The sequence below is a fragment of the Mirounga angustirostris genome, unplaced genomic scaffold, assembly GCF_029215605.1.
Source record: "Mirounga angustirostris isolate CCGP_5_RB_7025 unplaced genomic scaffold, mMirAng1.0.hap1 SCAF_6, whole genome shotgun sequence".
In the NCBI taxonomy this organism is placed as follows: Eukaryota; Metazoa; Chordata; class Mammalia; order Carnivora; family Phocidae; genus Mirounga; species Mirounga angustirostris.
In genome coordinates, this window is record NW_026991714.1 from 31,832,825 (window position 1) to 31,858,508 (window position 25,684).

The 25,684-nt window shown below is 38.0% G+C and overlaps 1 long non-coding RNA gene across 1 annotated transcript in view; it reads right to left on the reverse strand.

Moving 5' to 3' along the window:
- Positions 1 to 7,973: 7,973 nt before the first annotated feature.
- LOC129045871 (uncharacterized) overlaps positions 7,974 to 25,684 on the reverse strand; it is a 69,063-nt gene continuing 51,352 nt past the window's right edge. The window contains exon 3 of the long non-coding RNA XR_008506251.2: positions 7,974 to 8,053. This is a non-coding gene — a long non-coding RNA (uncharacterized LOC129045871). The remainder of the gene's footprint in view (positions 8,054 to 25,684) is intronic.

Genomic DNA, 25,684 nt, shown 5'->3' on the forward strand with positions numbered 1-25,684 from the left:
AGAGACTCCCTTCAGAAGTAAGGACACAGACTGAAAGTGAAGGAATGGAAACAGATATTCCATGCAAGTGGAAACAAAAAGAAAGCTGGAGTAGCTGTATCTGTGTCAGAAAAAGTAGACTTTAAAACAAAGACTGTCATAAAAGACAAAGGGGGGCACTACATAATGATAAAAAGGTCAATCCAGCAAGGAAGATACAATATTTATTAATATATATGCACTTAACATAGGAGTACCAAAATATATAAAGCAAATATTAACAGACCCAAAGGGAAAAATTGATAGCAATACAATAATAGTAGGGGATTTTAATATCCCACTTACATCATCCAAACACAAAATCAATAAGGAAACATCAGCCTTAAATTACAAATTAGACCACATAGATTTAATAGGTGTATATAGAATATTCCATCCAAAAGCAGCAGAGAATACACATTCCTCTAAAATGCACATGGAACAGATTGTAAAAGTAATGCAATTAGGACATGCATACATATTGAGTTAGATCAACTAATAGTCATTGGGAGAGAACAGCCAGATCATAAACAGATTTACACATATACAGAAATTTGATTCAATGCAGAAGTGGCATGGAAATCAGTAGGGAATATATCTACTATTCAGTAATTAGTCCTAGGACATTTAGGTAAGTGTAGGATTTCTAGCTCATATTATATGCAAAAGTCAGTTTCTGATAAATAAAATATTTCAAAGTTTAAAGCAAAACTTTTATGTTTTCTTGGGCAATAGGAGGGATTACTTGATGAACTTTGAGTTAGGAAAATTTCCTTTCCTTCCTTCCTTCCTTCCTTCCTTCCTTCCTTCCTTCCTTCCTTCCTTCCTTCCTTCCTTTTTCTTTCTTTCTTTCTTTCTTTCTTTCTTTCTTTCTTTCTTTCTTTCTTTCTTTCTTTCTTCTTTCTTTTCTTTCTTTCCTTTCTTCCTTCCTTCCTTCCTTCCTTCCTTCCTTCCTTCCTTCCTTCCTTCCTTCCTTCCTTCCTTCCTTCTTTGTAAGCTCTACAACCAAAGTGGGGCTTACTGGAACAAAGGAAACTGGAACAAAGGGAACAGTTAAACTCTGTGGGTTGGGAGTGGAAGCTGGTACAATTGCTTTCAAAAACAGTTTGGAATTCTGATAAAGTTGGAGAAATGCATATCTTACAACCAATAATTTCACTTTTGGTGGCATATCTGATACATTTGTCTGTGGACCTGTAAAAGAATGTTCCTAACATCATTTTGTAATAGCAAAAACCTGGAAACTATGCAAATATCCGTTGTCAAGAGAAAAAACAATAGTGAGATGGTCTAGCAATGGGATATGGCACAACAGTGAGAACAAATGAACTGCAGCTATAAAAGCAACAGGGAAGAGCTCACAAACATAATTAATGTTGATGAAAAACAGTTGAAGAATATGTTCATGTAAAGCCATTTAAATAACGTTCAAAAACATGCAACATCAACAATATATTATTTAGCTACGAGCACATATATTTCAAAGGCTATAAAGAAAAACAGACATTTATAAACAGAATGTTCAGTTAAAAACCAGTATACCCCCATCACTGGTGTTTAAAGAACTGGTAATATGTGACATAGCATGATTTTACAACTGTCTTTATTTAAGCATTTTTAAAGCCAGTTTCTCTAATTTTTAAGATTTGTATACTTTAAAGCTTTTCTGGGCTTATTTTGACCCATTGTTCCTGCTCGCTGATTTTATTATGAAAATTAGAACAGAACCTAAGTATATAACAATAGAGAATAAGATGGAACACCCTAACTGTCCAACAATTTCTGGATTACTGAAATTATGGCAGGTTTTTAAATGGTATGTGTAGTCTGGCCCCATTTTTAAATAAAATAACACAGACACATATATATATACACACCTGAACATAAATGTGTAGGAAAAGATCTGACGGTATTAACTGAGTTTTCTCAGGGTGGGTGGGATTATATGAATTCATTAGGTTGTTCTTCTGATTAATTTTTATGATACTGCTTTTGGAATAATAAAAATAGTCAAAGAAAGTTAGAAGAGAAGATTATTGCTGAGCATTAGGTTGTTTCAAATCAATATGTATGCATTGTTGGCTCATAGCACTTAACCAGTACATACATTCCATTACTTAACTGTTGATGAATGGTTTTTTCCCAACCAATCCTTCTTTGGATTTTTAATTTATTTTCCTTTTCAGTTAGAGATATTTTGGTGGACTAACATGCTTTCCTGGCTGCCTGGTTGATATCTAGAGTCAAATTTCAGCATAACCCAACTGAGGACAGCCTAAGTGAGGAAAGAGACTATCCACCAAGGAGGTACAAGAATTATTAATAAGGTATACCAGGAGGAGTCAGTTAGTATCCATGGGATTGGATTTTCATGGCCAGAAAGTAAGACTGAATAAATAAGAATTCTTTGACTTGAAGGATCACTCTTGGAATTTAATACCCTGTCTATGATCCTAATTTGGCAAACTCACTGCTAGGGTAGCTTTTGAAGACTGAAAAAAGTAAAAAACACTGAATTACGTATAAATGCTCAAGATGGCCTAGGAGAAGGAAGAAGGAAAAGATGCTAAGGGAAGTGAATATGCTGGGAATGGACACATTTTGTGAGGCCAGGAAACCTACAAGAAGAGTATGTTCAAAGGAATGACCCAGAGGAGATACTATTTACTGAGCCCACTGGGAATGCACTCATCATTCCCAAAAGCCAGGGAGAAGGAAAGAATCATGATACTGGGCTTGCTGAAATCCATGGACGTGATGGACTTTGATGTAACAGAGGCCAGGAGATGATGCTTAAGCACCAGAAGCCAGAATGTCAGAACTACTGTAATGTCTGGCTAGGTTGGAGGGGCAGCCAAGAGAGTTTGAACTGCAGGAAGTTGTGGAGATAGTTAATAGAGCATAGCATCCTGGCAGGCAGGAAGCCAAGAAAACTGTAACATGTACAAACTATAAAAAATGGTAAGAGTGGGAAAACATAATGCTCAGGATAGTCATCCCAATAAAATGTCCAATCAATTTTAGGATCCAGAACCCATTAATGAAGAGGTCGCCAGGTTCCTAGGAAGTAGAACCATGCAACACCATGACAAGCATATAGTGTAGTAATTCCCTTGGTTCTTCCTTAACGGGAAGAGGTGGATATCTAGACATTCGGAGGGTCTACTGGATGCAGAGTTTGAGCTGACTTTAATTCTTCAACTGAAGCACCGTAGTAGCTGTGACTAGAACTAACTGGCTGACAGCCCCAGCTGCTGAGCCTTAAAATTCATCACCATATTCATGCTGAGGCCAAGTTTTCCCTGGGTGCTTCCAGTCAATGACTAAGCATGGCAGAGATACAAAAGCAGGACCATTCCTGGGAGGTGCAGGACTCCCCTGACAGGCAACGTTTCGGTTGAGGATCCCCAGATAGCCTTGCCAAACTTTGCTTAGAACTGCAGTGCTGACATCACTCGACCTTCCCACCCCCTCTCCTTCACTTGGGGTCAGAACTACACCCTTGTCTATTGGTTCCCCCAGTCTCTCTTGGCTCCTCTTCCATTTTTTTTTCCACAAGTTTTCTCCCAAATAAATTTCTGGCTCCCAGTGGGTCTGGCCCACTGTGGACACAATGGGTCTGCAGATCCACCCAGTGGTCACTTCCCCAAGCCCTGAATGTGTCACCAGTATTGATATACTTGGCAACTGGAGTAACCCCAACATAGGGTCCTCGCCTATGGGGTAAAAGCTCTCACAGTGATGAAGACCAAGTGGAAAACTGTGCAACAACCCCCTCTCCACCAAAATAGTTAACCAAAACCATTATTGATCCCAGTGGGCATGGTAGAGGTTAATGCCACCATTAAAGGCCTAAAGGATGCAGGGATAACTTTCCATAGCATATCATATCGGCGGTCTGACTCCTATAGAAACTGAAGGATGACTACAGACTACTATAAACTTAACAGGCCTCAACCGTGCTGTTAGGCCAGATGTGGTACCAAGGCTAGAAGAGATTAGTAAAGTCATGGGTAAATGATATGTGGCAGTCGAAGTAGTGAATGCACTCTTTTCCATTCTGATTAGAAATAAAGCAGGAATAACAAAAATACAGACTGTGGAGCAAATCTGGTCAGCTCTCTGCTTTGTAAATAAAGTTTTATTGGAACACAGTCATGTTTACTCATTTATCTATTGTTTGTCTGCTTTCACATTATAATGGCAGGGCTGAGTAGTGGCAGCAGAGACCATATGGCCTGCAAAACATAAATTTACTATTTCCCTTTATAGAAAATTTTGCTGGCCCCTGGAAAAGAAGACCAGAATCAGTGTAAATTGACATGGGACGAACAACAATTATAATTTGCAGTTTTGCATCAGGGCTCTTTAACTCTTCCACCTCCCATCATAATATAGTCCAAAGAGATTTGGACTGCCTGAACATCCATAGATGTCATTCTGATCCATTACAATGGTTGTATCATGTTGTTACTGGACAAAATGAACAAGAGATGGTGAGTAATCTGGAGGCCTTGGTAAGACACATATACTCCAAGAGGTGGGACATAAATCCTATGCAGATTCAGAGAGCTGTCACTTTGGTGATGTTTCTAGAAGTCCAGTAATCAGGAGAACGTTGGGATATCCCCTCCAAAATAAAATACAAATTGCCCCATTTTGCATCCCCTACCACAGAGCAGGGAGCACAATAGCTGACAGATCTCTCGGGTTTCTGGAGGCAACACACTCCACATCTAAGGATACCTATCCAGGTGATATGTTGGGTGACTTGGAAGACTTCTTGCTTTGTTGGGGCCCAGAGCATGAGAGGTCTGTAGCAGGTCCAGGCTACAGGGCAAGCAGCGGCCTTACACTTGACCATACAATCCAGCAAACCTTATGGTGTTACAGGTGTCAGCAGAGGGAAAAGAGCCATGTGGGTTTAACGACAAGCCCCGGGGGGAGAATCACAACATAGGCCTCTGGGATTCTGGAACAAGGCAGCATCTGCAGCAGAGCATGATATGCTTTTTGGAAAAACAGTTTCTGACATGTTACTGGACTCTGATAGAGAAGTAATACTTGAACATGGGGCAGTAAGGGACCATGCATTAGAATATCCCATTATAATCTATGTCATATCAGACCCACCAAGTCATAAAGTCAGATGGGACCAGTGGCAGCAAGTTATAAGATGGTAATGGCACAACTGAAATCAAGCTTAAGCAGGGCCAAAGAGCATGGATAAGTTGCACGAACAGACATTCCAGACCCCATGTTACCCCCAACATTTGCACCAATGCCCCTTCCACAGCTCATACATATGGCCATATGGAGGGTTTCATATGACCAGCTGAAGTATGGAAAAAGGCCTGTACTTAGTTTGCAGATGGGCCAGCTTGTGAGTGTAGACAGAAAATGGATGGTGGCTCCATTTAGCCACATTTTAGGTATGGTCTTGAAAGACAGTAAAATGGAACAATCTTCTTAATGTGCAAAGCTGTTAGCAGTGTACCTGGTCATTCATTTTGTGTGGAAAGAGAAGTAACCTGAGGTTAGAATGTATATTGATTCATGGACAATGGTCCTTGGCTTGGCCATCTAGTCAGGGGCCAAGAAGGAAAAGAATAGAATATTGGAAACAAAGTTTGAGCTAGAGGCAATGGACATATGGGAGCAGGCAGAGAGTGCGAAGATTTTTTATAATAACCACAAGAGAGGATTTACCATAGAAGAGACACCAAAACAACCAAGTAGACAAAATGACTTACCCAGTTAATGGAGTTGGTATGATGGACACATGAATGACATGCTGGAAGAGAGGGAGGCTATGTACAAGGTCCAATAGGATAGACTCCCACTTACAACACTAATCAAGCCATTGCTGCTTCTGAATGTCCATTGTTGGTCTCAGGAACAGAGACCAGTAATGAGCTCCTGATGTGGCACTAATCCTCAAGGAGACCAACCAGCAACTTAATGACAACTCAACTTCACGGGGACCTTTCCATGCTGAAAGGGTCAGTGGTTTATCTTCAGAGGGAAATATAAACCTATTCTAGGTAGGAGCCTGCATTCCTGCCTTCAGACCCTCAGCCAGCACCATAATCCAGGGGCTTACAGAATGTCTGATCCTTAGGCATGGAATCACATACAATATAGTATCCAGGGGCGCCTGGGTGGCTCAGTCCTTAAGCGTCTGCCTTCGGCTCAGGTCATGATTCCAGGGTCCTGGGATCGAGCCCCGCATTGGGCTCCCTGCTCCGCGGGAAGCCTGCTCCTCCCTCTCCCACTCCCCCTGCCTGTGTTCCCTCTCTCGCTGTGTCTCTCTCTGTCAAATAAATAAATCTTAAAAAAAATATATATATAGTATCCAATCCAGGGACCCCTTCACAGTGAAGGAGGTGTGGGAGTGGGACCATAAGCAGAGGACCCACTAGAATGTATAGTAGAAAGTGAGCTGTGAGCCACTAGCTGTGACCAAGAGACTAACCAACTACAACAATGGGAAGTATAATTTGCTCCACTATCCTCCCTTTACTGAGTTTACCCTCAGGAAAAGAAGCCTCCAGAAACCATGGACTAGCTAGCTGTTTCCTGGAGCTTGCCTGGAGTGGTAGATCTCTGAAGCACAAAGGTGGATTGTTGCAGTCATGGAAACATGCTACTGGGATCTTCCTGGGACAAGGAGCAAAACTGACTGATGGCCCAAGTTGCTGCTCCACTGGGTCCATCCCTGTGTTTTCATAGATGCCACGTTTCGCACAAGCCTCTCCTAGCCAATGGCTAAGTGTAATGAGGATACTAACGCAGGCCCTTTCCAGTGAGATAAGGAACTCCTCTAACAGGTGACTTTGGGTAAGGGCAACCCATCTGCCTGGCTGAGCTTTTCTTGGAACTGAGCTATATAGTCTGAGATTCTTCCCACCCATTCCTCCTTCTTTCTCTCTCTCTCTCTCTCTCCTTCCACTCAGGTCAAACCAGCATCTGCTCCTTCCCCCAATAAATCTCTTGCATGTCTAATCCTGTCTTGACAGCTGCTTCTAGGAACAACCTGAACTAATACACTTACATGCTTACAAAATACCTCAAGGTTTATGTTATTATACCACAGTGCAGATGCAGATGAAGAGCTGAGTTTTAAAGAGATTAGATGACTTGCCTGATATCACTCAAGCCCAAATGCACCTCAGACATCTTTCTAACATTCTTAGTTGACATTTAAAAGAAAGGCTGTGTTGTAATATGATAGAAATGCTTCTTAATTGGGTTGTTTCAGGAAAATAGGATTCTTCTACCCCAAATATGTCAGTAATTGGATGTCTTTTGAAATGAGAATCTTGGACTTGTTCCCCTCTGTGCCTTCCAGTTCCAAGACCTTATGGTTTTTCCCTGTAGATAAACATTATTTTATTTATTTATTTATTTATTTATTTATTTATTTATTTATTTATTTATTTGACTATTGAAGAAATGGGCTTCAGTGCTATAGACTAAAACTGTAGAATGATCCAGAAAAAGGAAGGTTCTATTTTCAATATATATTCCATGATCTGGGAATTTAAAACCTGCCGAGCTCTCCTATCCCTTTTCTTCTCCTTTACTTCTTTTTGGCTATACAGGTTAGTCTTCTTGCTCATCTTATTTAGAGCCAAGCTTTAGGAATCTGCCTTTATTGTTCTCTAGGCCTGAAGTGCTATTACCCAAGATCTTCACAGACTCAATCCCATATTCCACTAACCCTTCTTTCTAAAACTGACCCTCTCCCCCTTAGCATTTTCTATTATCTTACTGCTTTATTTCTTTCATAGCAATTATTACCACATATTTTTATGTATTTGTTTACTTATTGTCAGTAGTCTCCATTAAAATGTAATATCTCTGATAGTAGGCAGTTTTTCCTCTTCATTATGCTTATAGTAGGTTTTTAATAAATATTTTTTGAATTAATTATTAACACAAAAAATACATACCTTGCTCCTTTGGCAGGACTCTTTCCCAAACTTTCCCCCTCTCCATTCTCTTGCTAATCACGTTTTCATATAGGTAAAATCTGGTTAAAATAAACATACATTTTGAAGAAGTAAGTAAGTTATAAAAATATAGCTTTGTTGAATTCATTCATTCATTTGACATACCTTTATTAAAGGCCTACTATATGCTTGTGACTTTCCTAGATCTGGAGATCCAGGATTGAAAAAGATATAAAAGGTTCCTGCTCAGATGGAACTCACTCTGTGGTGGGGAGGAGACAGATAATAATAAAAAACAAACAAAATAAATAGCAAGAATCAGATAATAATATGTGCTATGCAAAGAACTTTAAAGAGGTGACCAGATGAACTTGGGGAGTGTGAGGAAGATAAGAGGAGAGGAGGGAGTGAGGGGGAGAGAGATCATAATGGTGGTAAGAGAGACAGGATGAAGATCCTATAGGGCTTTGTAAATCTGGGTAAGAGGACTGGAATTCAATACTGAGATGGGAAGGCGTTGAGGGGTTTTATATAAGAACTAACATAACCTTGTTCACATTTTAAAATGAATGAAAAGTAAAAATAGTCCAATTCAAAAATAAGCAAAGGAGGAGGATTTTGGGAAGATGGTGGAGTAGGGAGCACGAGAAATCTCTCTCTCACCCAGACAGTAACTTGCGCTGGCAGAATCTGTCTGATATAACTATTTTGGAACTCTACAGACTATTGGAGCTTGAAACTTCCAGGGGAAGTCTCGAAGAGTAAATTGCAGTAAATTTTGCTCAATTTTGAATCTTAGCACAGTAGCATCCCCCACACCTCAGCACTGTGGCAGCAGCTGTACATGTGTTTTGGGTGTAGTGTGCAGGAGCCAGGGTGGGCAAAAGGACCCTGTGTTCCACATATTGGAGCTCTGTGCTATGACCTCTGATTGCGGCTTCTGATCACAGAGAGGCAGCAAAGAAGCAGTGGCCATTGTTATTTGCACCTCCCCCTATTGTTGCATGCCCCTCCCATTCTGGCTGAAGTGGTTTCCAGGGTGTTTAAAGGGCTGGTGCCTTTCTCCTTTACCCCTTTCATTTTTCCTTTTTTCTCCTTTTGGGAGCCAGACATTGAAGAATAGATTATTCAAAAGCAACCGCATATACAGCGGGATTTAGAAAGTCATCATGCATGTCCAGGGGAAGGTGTATGCTCACAAAAGACTTGAGATCTTAAATTTCCACCTCAGGCTGATCCTCAGCACAGAGACAGCTTACAACAATAAAAGAAACAAAATCCAGTAAACCCGGGGCAAAGAAGAGAATCTAATTTGAGTTACCATATTATCAGACTCAAATGTCTAGTTTTTGACACACACACAAAAAAAATCACAAGAGATACAAAGGAAACAAGAAAGTATGACTCATTTAAGGAAAAAAAAAATAAGCCAACAGAAGCTGTCCCTGAAAGAGACTTGATGGTAGATCCACTGGATGATGATTTAAAAGTAACTACCTTAAAGATGCTGAAAGAACTAAAGGAAAACATGGAGAAAGTCAAGAAAAAGATGTACAAACAAACTGGAAATATCAATAACAACATGGAAAACCTACAAAGAAACAAAAAAAAATTCTGCAGCTGGAAAATTCAATAACTGAAATGAAAAATTCACTAGAGGGATTCAAAGATTTGAACAGGCAGAAAAAAGAATCCTCCAACTTGAACATAGGATGATGGAAATCATTGAGTCTGAGAAACAGAAAGAAAAAAATGATTGAAGAAAAATGAACAGAGCCTAAGAAACCTGTGGAATATCATCAAACAGACCAACATATGCATTGTGGGAGTCTCAGAAGGAAAAGAGAGAATACCTAAAGAAATAATGGCAGAAAACTTTCCAGATGTGAGAAAGACATGACTATAAATGTCCAAGAAGCTCAGTGAAATCCAAGTAGGATGAATTCAAAGAGACTCACCCTAAGACACATTATAATCAAACATCAAAAGAGAAAGAGAAAGAATTTTGAAAGCAGCAAGAGAGAAACAATTTGTCATATAAGGGATCCTCAATAATTGTCAGAAGATTTGTCATCAGAAACTTTAGAGATCAGAGGGAAGTAAGCTAATTTATAAAAAAGTAGTAAAAGAAAAAAATGTCAACCCAAAATCCTATATCTGTAAAAATTGTCCCTCAGAAATGAGGGAGAAATTAAGACATTCCCAGATAAACAAAAGCTGAGGGTATGCATTACACTACCCTTGCCCTGAAGATGGCAACTCAGAGCTGTATGAAGAAACAAAGATCTCTCTAAAGGTAAATACATGAGTAATTATAAAGTTGTATTATTGTAACTATGGTGTTTACCTCCACTTTTTGTTTTCTATATGATTTAGGAGACTAATACATTTTTAAAAGACTATCGGTCTTGTGGCGCCTGGGTGGCTCAGTCATTAAGTGGATGCCTTCAGCTTGGGTCATGGTCCCGGGGTCCTGGGATCCAGCCCCACATCAGGCTCTCTGCTCCACGGGAAGCCTGCTTCTCCCTCTCCCACTCCCCCTGCTTGTGTTCCCTCTGTCGCTGTGTCTCTCTCTGTCAAATAAATAAATAAAATCTTTAAAAATAAATAAATAAATAAAAGACTATCAGTCTAAAAGCAATTATTATTGTATTTTTGGCTTGCAACTCTTTATTTTGTTGCTTGTTTGTTTTTACATAATTTAAGAGACTAATGCATGAAAAATTATTCATTTTTGTTTTGGGACATTCAATGTAGAAAGATGTAGTTTTGTGACATCAACAACTGAAAGGGGTGGGGACAGAAGTGTTAAAGGAGGATAGTTTTTATACATTTTATACATTACTGAAATTTGGCTAATATAAATTCAAATGAGAATGCTATAATTTTAAGATGTTAAATTTTATCCTTAGGTAACCACAAAAACAAACAAACAAACAGCTAAAGAATACACACACACAAAAAATGATAAAAGAATTCAAACAATTCACTATGAAGAATTTAAATACAAAAAAAGACAGGAAATGAGGGAAAAAAATCTGTAAGACCTATAGAAACTAGAAAGCAAAATGGCAGAGGTCTCTCCTTATCAGTAATTACTTTAAATGTAAATGAATTAATCTCCTGTCAAAAGGATGGCAGGATGAATAAAAATATGATCCAATTGTATATTGTCATTTTAGAGCCAAAGACATGAACAGGTTGAAAGTTCCATAAAGTGTGGAAAAGGATATACCACGAAAATAGTAACCAAAGGAGAACAAGGATAGCTATCCTAATATCAGACAAAATAGACTTTAATTCAAAAAATTTTACAAGAGACAAAGGAGGACATTATATATTAATAATGTATTAAGTATATATCAAAAAATGTTTAATACAATAAGATGTAACAATTATGAATATTTATGCACCTAATAACAGATCACAAAAATATATAAAACAAAAATTGACAGAATTAAAGGGAGAAATAGAACTACAGTAATAGTTGGAGATCTAGTACTTTACTCTCAATAATGGATAGAACAACCAGATGAAAGATAAGTAAGGAAGTCAAGGACTTAACTAACTACAAACCACTAGATCTAACATGTACAAAACACTACTCAACAACAACAGAATATGCATTTTCTCAAGTGCATATGGGGCATTTTCCAAGGCTAAACCATATGTTAGACCACAAATGAAGTCTCACAACATATTAAAAAACAGGTATCACACAAAGTATCTCCTCTGGCTACAGTGGGATGAAGTTAGAAATTAAGACAGAAGGAAAAGAGGAAAATTCACAAATTTGTGGAAATTAAACAACTTAGGGCAAAATATGATCCAGTAATTCCACTTTTGGGTATTTATTTGAAGAAAACAATATCACTGTCTCGAAAAGATGTCTGCACCCCCATGTTCATTGCAACAGTATTTGCAATAGTCAAGACATAAGAACAACCTAAGTGTCCACTGATGGATGAATGAATAAAGAAAATGTGGTACATATGTGTGTGTGTGTGTGTGTATGTGTATTATATATAATATATATAATGGAATATTACTCAGCCATAAAAAAGGAAATCCTGTCATTTGTTACATGTGTGGACCTTGAGGGCATTATGCTAGTGAAATAAGTCAGAGAAAGACAAATACTATATGATTTCACTCATATGTGGAATCTAAAACAAACACCAAATTCATAGAAACAGAGAACAGATTGATGGTGGCCTCAGGTGGGATTTGGGGGGTTGGCAAAATGTGTGAAGGTGGTCAAAAGTTACGAACTTCCAGTCGTAAGATAAATATGTCCTGGGATGTAATGCACAGCTTGGTGACTATAGGTAGTAATACTGTATGGTGTATTTGAAAGTTGCTAGAAGAGTAGGTCTTAAAAGTTCTCATCACAAGAAAAAAAAATTTGTAACAATACATGGTGCTGGATGTTAATTGAACTTATTGCAGTCATCATTTTACAAAAATACATATGTCAAATCATTATGTTGTATATCTAGAGCTAATACAATGTTAGATGCCAATTATAGATCAATTAAAGAAATGTCCAAAGCTAGCCAATCCCCTGTATATGTTCTATAGGAATATTTGATAGAAAATTTCAAATAAATAGGTACATTAATGGTTATATATTTATCTATAATACAGTGGTTCAGAAGATCATGTTAACTAATTTTCATTAAAGTACACACTTTATTTTTTATTTATTATTATTATTATTTTAATTCCAGTATGATTACCATACAGTGTTATATTAGTTTCAGGTGTACAATGTAGTTATTCAACAATTCTATACATTATTCAGTGCTTGTCACAATAAGTATACTCTTAATCCCCTTCACCTATTTCACCCATCCCCAAACGTGGTAACCACCAGTGTGTTCTTAAAGTCCCCATTTTTATTTATTTATTTATTTATTTTTAAATTTCACTTTATCTATTTTTAAAGATTTTATTTATTTGAGACAGAGAGTCAGAGAGAGACAGAGAGAGAGACAGAGAGGGGGGAGGGTCAGAGGGAGAAGCAGACACCCCACTGAGCAGGGAGCCCGACACGGGACTCGATCTCGGAATTCCAGGATCATGACCTGAGCCGAAGGCAGTCGCTCAACCGACTGAGCCACCCAGGTGCCCAAAGTCCCCATTTTTAAATAGCCCATCCACCTCACTTAAATTTAGAAAACAGAATATTAAGTCTCCAAAGTATTAATAACTAGTTTAATTATCTTCAATTTATTCAATGAATAATTAATAATCTAGTTCAAATCTAACAAATAACAGGGATATTCAGATAGATTTAACAATGATTTTTAAAGTTCATTAATTTTAAAAAATGTAGAACCAAATTTTATGCAAGTATTATACAAAATTGCTTACAATTTGCAAATAAGAAATGGAATAAACAAAAAAACCCATAATCACCCAGTGAAGTTACATTTTCTTTACTAATTTTTATTTTTACTCTTTGGGTGGAGTGTTTAGTGTTGGGTTCTAAATTATTTCAATGCAAGACAACAATACATAGGTTGGCTTCTTGAGTTTAAAGAAATGATGAATGCACTGAGAGATAAGTAATGAGGAAAATGTGGGGGCGTCATCAGGACTGAAGCTCCATCAGCTCTAGACCTCACACATGTGCAAATAACTTAGCAAAATAAAAGAGCTATAACGTTAATATGGCCTGGATTTCAAGAAAACAACTAATTTTATTGCCCTTTCTGAAAGTGGTTTTGATGCTAATTTTATTATTGTATCTTCCACTATTTTTGAATACCTGTAACTGGAACATTATTAAACCTGTTTCTTGTGCCATACTCTCTTTTGTCATCGTATTCTTAAAAGACTTAATCCTTAGATATGTGAGGTATTCTGTGGGAGTCTTTTTAGGAGCATGCATTTCACAGATGGATGAGACTTCAAAAATATAATGGTGTTATGTTAGAGTTTTTGTTTTGTGTTTTAACGCTGGGTACTTATTCCTTCCTCTGGAAATTTTTAGCCCTATTTCCTATAAAGGAAATTTTTAGCCCTATTTCCTATAAAGACTCACAGTTGGCTTGATCTGGGGTCTGTCACAAGTAAGAGATATGGACACTACCATTTTCTCACTGTTGCGCCTGGGTGAGTGCTGTGAGCTGATCTATCTAAAGCTTCTATTAAATACACTCTGGTTTCTAGAACTAAAGACCAATAGAAAAAGAACCCCATAGTTACTTTCATTAGTATTTTCATATGCAAAAGATTTTAGGAGGATTCATGGAAATAAGAGGAGTAGAAGTGGGAGCAGTGAAACAAAGGTACAGGAAGCAATGTTTAGGTCTGTAAAGGAGAAGGGGTGGCATTCACAGTTTTATAAATCTGCCTCTGGGAGGCAGTAGGGTGTAGAGGTTGAGTATGGCTTCCCATTGACTTCAGATCAACTACAACCATTTCCTAGCCCTGTGATCTGTGCCTTGGTTTATTCTGTGAAATAGGTGTAATAGTAACGCCTCCCCATAGGGTTTTTGTAAGGATTAAATGAGATGCTTCCCGCCGAGCACTTTCAATTGTGTCTGGTACGGAATAAACGTTCAGTAAAAGTTAGCTTTCTTATTATGGAATAGGCTGTCTGCTTTTGTAGGCTCGCTATCAGAGGAATTTAAGCGGAAATGGAATAATAAATTGGTGGGGGTTTTATAGATTAAGATTTAAGCATTGGATAGCCCCTTCAACCCCTGAGATTTTCTGTTTCTATCATTTTGTTTCCAGTGAATATCAAGGTATCTTTCATATATGACAAAGATGGAATGAACCTGTATGTCATGCTTTTTTCCTGGTAGTACAATTCGAACGGTACAATCTCCTAAGGGCAATCTATGACCACAGAGTAGGGCAAAGAACATCACCGCTTCAGTCCAGTCTCCATACTAACTTTATGGAGCAAAAACCAACTATAGATGCCAGAGACTTTAAGCAAATAAACTGAATTCATTTCAGGGAAAATGCTAAGAAATGGGTCTTTTCATAATTTAGAATCTTCCTTATTTGATGGCAAAAATTAAAAAGGGTCCTAACATTCATTGTTGGTAAGACATAAATGGGAAAATGGACACAGTATTACCTTGTCATTGGGAGTATAAATCACAACACAAATCTGGCAATGTCTATTATAATTTAAAATACATATTCTCTTTGACCTACCAACTCCACTTTTGAATAGCTTTTCTAGAAACATAATCACCTTTTTTCAAGGCCACATTAAACAATATTTGGTGTAGCACTGACTGTGGTGGCCAAAAAATGGATACAATCGCATTGTCTATCAATAGGGCAGTAGTTAAATATAGTACAAGTTTTACTATGGAATATTATGTGACTGTTTAAAAGAACGATTTCGATTTCTATCGACTTGAGATGTCCATGAGGTATCATTAAGTGAGGAATGTAAGTTCCAGCACAATATGTACAGTATCATCTAATATTTGGAAAAGCAAACAAACGAAAAACTTCCAAATACCTTTTGAATGTTTTTATATATATAAGGGGAGAGGTGGGGACGATCACATGCCAGATAGATGACTTTGGTCACCTCGGGCCTGGGTCGACGAAGGAATCCGTTGTTTACTATTTATGTTAATGCATTGTTACATAATACATATTTCTTCCGGAATAAAAAAAAAACTTTAAAAAAATTTTAATTAAAGAAGGACTTAATTATAAAAATGTACCTACAATGCAAATTTCTTGAGAAAGATACTCCTACTCTCCCTTCCTACATTATTTTTTATTCATTTTTTCCTTCTTTCTCCCCCCCGCCATTTTCTTTCTTGTCCCTTTTCATCCTCCATTACCTCTCAAAAGAACAAAGGTATTTTTGTGGAAACATGAACATATTATAAGTCAAGTGTTTTACCAAACTGTAAGTGTATTAAGAAGCAGTTCATTTTTACCCCCTTTTCATCTCAAGCATGAAGTATATATTGCAAAAGTTCTTTTTAAGCAGAAGAATAGAATCCTCCTGTCTCCTCCCCCCATTAGTGGAGTTCTGCCACTTCAAGCGAAATGGAATTTCCTGGTTATGCTGTGCAGACATAACACAAAAACAATATACCTAAACTATATAAGTATTTAATATATATAATAAAGATATGTATTATAAACATAATATATACAATATGTAATAGATACATGAAGCGCAGCAACAGTATTTCTTCCTATGGTGAGCAATAATGGCCAGTGCTCTAAAAGAAAAGTCAAATCCTTTGACCTTGACTTCATGTGAACAAGGCCAAAAAAGAATAAAATATATGAATTAGTCAAAATTAAGGGATAAATAAAGCTAAGATTTTTGTCATGTGCTTTCAAGGTCTACTATGTCTGTACTCGTATATTTTATTTCCACCTGAATAATGGAATGTCATCGGGTACGCTAACTCTACGACTAAGAAGTCTGGTATCTCCCACTTTATGGTAACAACAGTGGCATCGTATCACCTGATGTTCCAAAGTCAGACTTTCACTCTCTGTCAGGGTTAGATCAAATCAAGAGCTATTTCTCAAAGAAGATTGTTATTGCTAAAAATATGTGGTTTGCTCTAAGACCTTAGAAGCCAACCTGAGAATTTTTTCCCCAGTGTTTGACAGAAGTATCACAACTGATCAGAGGCCCTTAAGTACAATCAAAGCTTCTGGATAGTAAGGACACTTGCATTACATTTTTGTTAATTTGCTCTGTGACCTACTAAAAGTATTAAGCCTTTTGGTAAGTCTGTTAAATGGATGGGAACAGTATGCTTAAATGTGATATATGTTGCTTCCAAAATCGAAAGATGTTTACTAAACACTGTGTCTCTTTCTCCATGGTAGACAGTGAAAAAGTATAGGAACTTCTCTTTCCCTTTGGAGAGGGTACAGAGACATGCTCAATTTCACTGGATCCCCAGAAATTTTACTGAAGCAGCAAATCTCTGCATTTTACTGGAACTCATATCCTACCCCTTGGCACACAAGTATTTTATCAAGGCATCTTGCCCAGCTGCCACTACGTGCTTTCTAGACCCCCATTGGCATGTTGTCATCAATAGAGGGGACCGTAGGGGCGCCTGGGTGGCTCAGTCGTTAAGCATCTGCCTTCAGCTCAGGTCATGATTCCAGGTCCTGGGATCGAGCCCCGCATCGGGCTCCCTGCTCGGCGGGAAGGCTGCTTCTCCCTCTCCCACTCCCCCTGCTTGTGTTCCCTCTCTCGCTGTGTCTCTCTCTTCAAATAAATAAATAAAATCTTTCAAAAAAAAAAAATAGAGGGGATCGTATGAACTCCTATGGGATGATGAGACAATCCATCTCTCCGTGGACTCAGTAGTGGCACCGAACCACTGAGTTGTCACCACTGTGGGGGGAAGACAGTGAGGGTGTCCTGCTGTCCTGCCAGGTGAAGGTAAACTACTTCTGTGCTTTCTTCTGATTGTCAGCACAGAGCAAAAATGTTTACCACCTCCATAACTTTGGCATGCCACGTGCCAGTGGTATCAATTTGTTCCAGGAAAAAGACACATCTGTAGCAGCTGCTATAATTGGAGCCCACATATGAAAGAAAAGAATGATTTATATATCATATAAAACATTACATGTGATAGGAATTTTAGACAATTGGATACTTACATTTTTATTTCTTGACCAGTTTTCTTCTCTGATGCATGTGTTCATTCATTTGAAAGTTTGGAGAGTAAATGACATTTGATACAAACTAATAATAATTGAATTTAACATATAGAAAATAAATACAATCTAGGGCACTTATATGTCATCTGGTTCATATTTCTGTGTGGCTCTAGAAGGCCATTATGAATGGCTGTTTTTAATATCTGTTTTGAAATGATAACTAAATGGGTGTAAAAAATGTAACTCTTACAATATAAATTATCTTTTTTTGCTTTTGTTATTTTCTGATTTATTTTTTAAACATGTAACTAAAACATTAAAGTTATATCAGACAGATAACGAACTTTATCAATATTAAGAAACACTGTAGTGGGCGCCTGGGTGGCTCAGTCATTAAGCGTCTGCCTTCGGCTCAGGTCATGATCCCAGGGTCCTGGGATCAAGTCCCACATCGGGTTCCCTCCTCGGCGGGAAGCCTGCTCTCCCTCTCCCACTCCCGCTGCTTGTGTTCCCTCTCTCGCTATCTCTGTCTCTGTCATATAAATAAATAAAATCTTAAAAAAAAAAAAAAAAGAAACACTGTAGTTTTAGGACAGAGGTCATTAAAAAATCTGGTTATTTCTCTAGATCTTTAAAATAATTCAATTCCATACAGCAAAATAGGTTTCTTCCCTGTGAAAGATGAACGCAGTCATTTACCTGTGTAGTTTTTTATGAAAATACACTTCAATCTGGTAATATTTTGTGATCTGATATTATGAATATTTCTTCCTTGTTAAAAGGACTTCTAACTAGATACAGATGGATTATTAAATAATAATAATAATCTTTCATTTTCTCTGTTTCCATTTCCCTTGTTTTCAATTACAACGTCCCATCATAAAAATGCAAATTTAATATGCAAATTATACTCACTTAAAAATATATTCACAGCAGCTTTAGGTGAAAACACAACTGCCTTTCACATAATTCAAAAATGAAAATCATGCCATTTTGCAAAATGAATATCCATAATTTTTTTTTAGAAAAAGTATATATGCACAAACAAGTAACTCTGATCTGTCTGGAGATCCTGACATCTGTGAACAAATATGGTTCTGGGTTGAAAATTTAGATGAATGAAACACTATGTGTAGAAACTCGTAGCTTCAGTGAATCTTTGCACAGACACAATATTGAGCTATGCAAGGATTAAGCAATGGCTAAATAAACATTATAAAATACCTAGAACACATAACTTTTATAAAAATGCCAAATATATAGGCTCTGAAGGTGTTGTCAATAATGTCAATCATGGCTATACTGATTTAACAAATATTTATTGAACACCTACAAGGTGCTGAACTGTGTTAGATGCTGGGGATTCAAAGATGAAAAAATCATAAACTCTGTTCCTGAACAGCTTACTTATTTACTTAGAGAGAGAAGCATATAACAAACAGAAATCAGCATGTGGCAATAGAGATGTTAAAATGTTCATGGCCATTGGGGAGCCTGGGTGGCTCAGTTGGTTAAGCGACTGCCTTCGGCTCAGGTCATGATCCTGGAGTCCCAGGATTGAGTCCCAGGATAGATTCCCACATTGGGCTCCCTGCCTAGCAGGGAGTCTGCTCCTCCCTCTGACCCTCCCCTCTCTCATGCTCTCTCTCTCAAATAAATAAATAAAATCTTTAAAAAAAATGTTTATGGCCATTAGAGGAGAGACTGAAAGATTTGGGGTTTTTTTGTTTTTTTGTTTTTTTAAAGATTTTATTTATTTATTTGACAGAGAGAGAGATAGCGAGAGCAGGAACACAAGCAGGGGGAGTGGGAGAGGGAGAAACAGGCTTCTTGCCGAGCAGGGAGCCCGATGTGGGACTCGATCCCAGGACCCTGGGATCATGACCTGAACCGAAGGCAGATGCTTAACGACTGAGCCACCCAGGTGCCCGAGACTGAAAGATTTGCATGAAGAAATTGATAAAGGCTCCACCGAGGATGTGGATTTGAGCATTAAAAGATAAAAAAATATGCTAAGTACACTACATGTTGGTATTTAGAATGTTGTTTAAGCAAGGTTTTAGAGATGTAACAGGATGAAGTGTATCCATTACCTACTGCTTTATGACAAATTTCCTAAAAGTCAGTGGCTTAAAACAAAAACCATTTATTATATAAGTCATTTATCCATAAAGATTGTCTGAATTTCCACAGAAAGGCAATTACTTTATTCTCTATTCCATGTGAAAACCTTACACTAGGAGTTAGTTGTTTCTTTCTCTAGACAAGAGCTCAAAAAACTGTGGTCCACAAGATATATCTGGTCTGCTGGCTATTTTTGTAAATCAAGGTTTATTGGAGCACGTTTGTTCACTTGTTGGGTATGGCTGCTTTTACCCCACAACAACAGATCTGAGTAGGTGCAACAGAGACTTTAAGACTCACACAGCTGGAGGGGCACCTGGGTGGCTCAGTCGTTAAGCGTCTGCCTTCAGCTCAGGTCATGATCCCAGGGTCCTGGGATCGAGCCCTGCATCGGGCCCCGCATCGGGCTCCCTGCTCAGTGGGAAGCCTGCTTCTCCCTCTCCCACTCCGCCTGCTTGTGTTCCTCTCTCACTGTCTCTCTCTCTGTCAAATAAATAAATAAAATCTTTGGGGAAAAAAAAAGACTCACAGAGCTGGAAAGCTGCAAACCCCTTCTCTAGACCAAATGATGGAAATGTGGCTACAGGGCACTTGAAATGTTGTTGTTGTGCCTGAGCTACTGAATCCTAAATTATATTTAATTTTAATTAATTTAAATTTAAACAGCTACATGTACCTAGAAGGCTACCTCTTGGACAGCACATTTTTAGACAGAAAGTTCCCTGAGGCTGGGGACAATTTTTGGATATCTTTTTTACCGCAATAGGTCCCACCATGCCCAGTATACTGTTCTACGTGTAGCAGATTCAATAACTGTCTCGACGACTATTTACTAAATTAAATTTATCATGGTTGCTTTCCCTTATTTTAGTCAAGCTTCACCCAAGACATAAAGCTAAAATATTTTCCCCAGGATAATTATTGTGGAGCTCAGCTCAAATGCCCAAAAGCTTCTTCAAAATATCTCCACATGTTCTAGTCTACTGGCATTTTTCTTTCTGAGAAAGCAGTTATTTTTGAGGGTCGAGTCCATAGCATAGAGAATCCAACCGAAACTTTGGCCACTCTCTCAGATGCTCAGAAGGCCCTTCTTGTCCAGGTCATTCCTTCTTGGAGGTGTTACTAAACAAAGCAAATTGTTTTTTTTAATATATCAAAGGGAGGGACAGCTTTGCCAAACCACACAAAGATGCTGTTATATTTTCCCAGAGGCACGGGCCTTCTTGCCGTCCATTTGCCTAACTAAATGGTATCACTCAAAGGGCAATGAAGAGTGAAGTTGACTTCAAGCAACTTTTTTTTGCTTGTTTGTTTGGTCTGTATTACAGATGCTTTAAGGAGTGAAATTTAGCTGCTTCTTTTACTCTAGAAAAGGGATAGATAGACTGACAGAAAGGAGGAAAGAAGAAGAGAAGAAAGGAAAAGGAGAAAAGAAATTAAAAATGCTTTGCTAGGCATGTTTATATATATTTTTCCCATTTTGTGGATGTACTCAGTTGGTTTACTCAATTCTTAATTGATGACCCTTTACCTCTACCCCGAACCCTCACTTTCACTACTACAAATAACGGCAATTTTACATGTATCTTTGTGTACTTGATAGGATTTTTCTGTAGGATACTGTTAAAAAGAAAACCACAGGTCCAAAATGGCATTACTTGGGCCAGTCCAAGTTACCAAACCAGGGCTTAATGCCTAACCTAACTGCAGTCTCAACCTCCCACAGAAAAATGTCTCAACCTGTCAAGCAGGAATTTTTTGATAAGCGCCACTGAGGTAATCTGTCACTTGGGCCCTCTCCAACCCCCAAGGGAAGATGAGGTAATCTGCCTAATAAGACCCCCCCCCACCTTCTGCCCTTCCCCCTTAACTGTAAGATGATCTTGCCTGGAACAATCCTTTCTTTTCTTCTGTTTATAATTTTCTTGCCCCACCTTCCTTCCTACAAAAAACCTACCATTTTGTACAATTTCTCAGAGCACCCCTCTGCTTGCTAGATGGGGTGCTGCCTGATTCGTGAATCATGTAATAAAGCCGATTACACCTTTACATTTACTCGGTTGAATTTCGTTTTTTAACAATACGCTAAGAGTATAAACATTTTATAATCTGATAGGGTACCAAATTGCCTTCCTATTGCCACATTAAAAAATTCTGTATTTTGGTTTTCTCTTGGGAAACTGGAAGTTTGGCCGTTCTGGGCCTACATTCTTACCACATATCAATGAACTTCAATTGAGCTGCAGCCTTTAGACCGGAGCCTGTGTGGTCCAGTCCACCATGGTCCCCATGTCCCCACTGCCTGCCTCTTTAACTTGAGATACCCACAGGCTGCATGAGCCTCTGAGTCTGCAACCCCTGACTTTGCACCTAGCTGGGAAGTAATGAGTTCAAAATAAATAAATGGCTATTTTCAGAATAACTAGGAAAAAAAAAAAAAAGAGGACGTTCTACTCCTCCCCTACTTGTACGGTAGTTTTTGAAGCTTGGAGAAAGTGGGTAAATATATAGAAGATTTTAAGAATACAAGTTGATTTTGAAAGCCACACTGTTAATCGGCAGCAGGGTATGGAAATGATGACTTGGGCATTATGAGATAATCTACTCTACCACCGATTTACTACTATGAAAGTGTTGAAGTGAGGATTTCTTCTCTGATATGGTCTGAGGGATGGAGGGAGCAGAGTAGGACTAACTCACTTGCCTTATGAAGTAAAACGCTATAGTAATTAGTTCAAAGTTAGAGCTCTCCTTCTAAAAAAATTTTTTTGAGTATCATTGACATGCAATGTAATAGTTTCAAGTATACAACACGGTGATTCACCATGTCTATGTGTTATGTTATGCTCACCCCAAGTGTAGTTATCATGTCACCATACAACACTTTACAATATCATTGACTATATTGCCTATGCTGTACCTTTTATCCCAATGACTTATTCATTCCATAACTGGTTGCCTGTATCTCCCGCTCACCTTTACGCGTTCTGTCCATCCCTCACACCCCTCCCCTCTGGCATCCATCAGTTTGTTCTTTGTCTTTATAAATCCGATTCTGCTTTTTGTTTGTTTGTTCATTTGTTTTGTTTTTTAGGTTCCACATATGAGTGAAATCATGGTATTTGTCTTTCTCAGCCTATTTCACTTAGCATAAGAAGTCAAACACTACAGTTATTAATTCAAAGTCAGAGTTCTTCTTTAAAAAATTGAAAGCTCAATTTATTTGAAAACGTAGTTACCTTGGTGATGATGCAAATAAGTTTATGTGAAGAAGAAATGAGATAATGTAGGAAATAGGAAGTGCTTTTTCTCCCTACTTTGCAAGCGCGCTGGTAAAAAATTGTTGTCACATGTTAGTAGCTTGGACTACGTCTTTACCAAAAGAGCAATGTTAGACGATCTGGCAAAATCCTTTTAACCCCTAAGTAGTTCACTGCGGTACTGCTTCTAAATCTTGAGAGCCTATCTGGGTTTCAATTCTTTTCAACATGGTTATGAATGAGAGAGAATGGGGATGGAAGAGGCTTGGATAGTGGGATCTCTCTAGCAGGCAACACTGATGGCGACATTCGAAGAAAAATGAGAGGAGTGAAATAATGAGGTGGGTCCGGAAAGGAGATGCAAGAAGGAGAGAGGTGTGAGATCAACACTCCAGTTGTGTGGGCAGGAGAACTGTAAGTTTTTGTATGAGTAGTGGTCATGCTCTGCTCATATCTGCCTTTGAGAAAACAGGCAATTCAGATAAAGGGAGTGCTGTTAACTGTCAGCCTCCAGTAGCTGAGCCTTCAGGATATACCTCAGTGGTTGGGCTGACGCCACGCTCTTCCTGGGGAGCCTGAGGACTAGCAGCTGAGCACTAAGTGGGTACTAAGGCCTTGCCATGTCTGCCCAACATGGGGCTCCTCTAACAGGGAAGAATTTTCTCCAATTCCCCATTGGGTTGGCCAAGACTTTGTCAGATCTGCCTGCTGCTTTGATGTTCTCCTGCCAAATTTTCATTCCTTTCCCCCGAAACTTCACAGGTATCAGATCAGCATCATGTTCTGAAAGATGTCCCTGCCCAATTCTGCATCATTCTCCTTTTGTTTTTTGCTGGTATTATCCCCCAATAAACTGCTCACTCTCCTATCTCCATGTCAGCATCTGCTTCCTGGAGGACTGAAGAGACATAGAAATATCAGTTGTTTGTAAAATCAGTATTGCTAAGAAAGGTACTTCTTTTTATACATCTATTTAAACATTCACTAAGTAAATCTGATGCAAATGCTATCAATTGTAAGAGAGTAAATTTAACTATGCAAATGCTATGAGAATTTTTTCAGAATTAATCATATACTTATAATCTGCTTAACATTGCTTCATTTCTTTTAATGGAAAAAAGAAAATAAGTATGTATTTTCAGCTTTTTTATTGTCATTTCAGAAGAATCATTTACATAATGTTTTCTTCATATTATTTCTTAACAGAATATTCCTGATATACTGATGATGTTTAAATTGTGCAGGACATTCACATGCACCTGTTCTTGCTTGAGATTGTAGTATTTACTAAAATGAATATTGTGTCGATTTTAGATTTACATTCTGCTCTCCTTTAATGTCCACAGACCCAACATCTCCATACTTATAATTGGATTTGAGTACTTGAAGCACTTGTTTAAAAATTTTTTCCCTCTTGTTATTATGAGTTTTCTATTTCTTTTTGTTTGTTTGTTTGTTTTTTGTTTTTTTGTTTTTTTTTTAATTTATTTATTTGAGAGAGAGAGAATGAGAGACAGAGAGCATGAGAGGGAGGAAGGTCAGAGGGAGAAGCAGGCTCCCCGCTGAGCCGGGAGCCCGATGCGGGACTCGATCCCGGGACTCCAGGATCATGACCTGAGCCGAAGGCAGTCGCTTAACCAACTGAGCCACCCAGGCGCCCGAGTTTTCTATTTCATTATTGAAAATTTTCGACATAATCTATCACTGGCACATTGATAGGCATCTAAAGAATTGATTTGATGAAATCACAATAAGATATCACCTCACACCTGTTAAAATGGCCCTTATCAAAAAGATTAACAAGTATTGGTGAGGATGTGGAAAAAAGGAACCCTTGTGCACTGTTGGTGGGAATGTAAATTGGTGCAGTCACTATAAAAAACAGTATGGAGATCCTTCAGAAAAATTAAAAATAGGACTACCATATGACCCAGCAATTCTACTTCTGGGTATTTATCTGAAGAAAATGAAATCACTGTCTCAAAAAGTTATCTGTACCTCCATATTCATTATAGCATTGTTTACAATAGCCAAGACATGGAAACAACCTAAGTATCATCAACAGCTCAATGGATAAGGAAAATGTGGTCTCTATATATGGAATGGTATATGGTATACAATGGAATATTGGTATATATGTGGAATAGTATAGTGGTATATAATGGGATATTATTCAGACATAGACAGACCTTGAGGTGTTATGCTAAATGAAGTAAGTCAGAGAAAGACACTGCATGATCTCACTTACATGTGGATCTAAAAAGAAAACAAAACAAAAAAACTCATAGGTACAAATAACAGATTGATGTTTGCCAGAGGTAGGGGTTGGGGGTGGGTGGGAAAAATGGGTGAAGGTAGTCAAAAGGTACAAATTCCCAGTTATAAGATAATGTATGTAATGTATATATAACATGGGGAGGTGTAATGTACAGCATGGTGGTTATAGCTAACAATACTGTATTATATATTTGAAAGTTGCTAAAAGAGTAGATCTCAAAAGTGTTCATCATAAGACAAAAAAATTGTGATTATGTGTGGTGATGGATGCTAGCCAAGCTTATTGTGATCATTTTGCAATCCTTATGTTGTACACCTAAAACTGATACAATATTATATGTCAATTATATCTCAATAAAAATAAGTTTTTAAAAAAGAATTATTTTGATGCAAAACAGTGTACATATAAAAGAC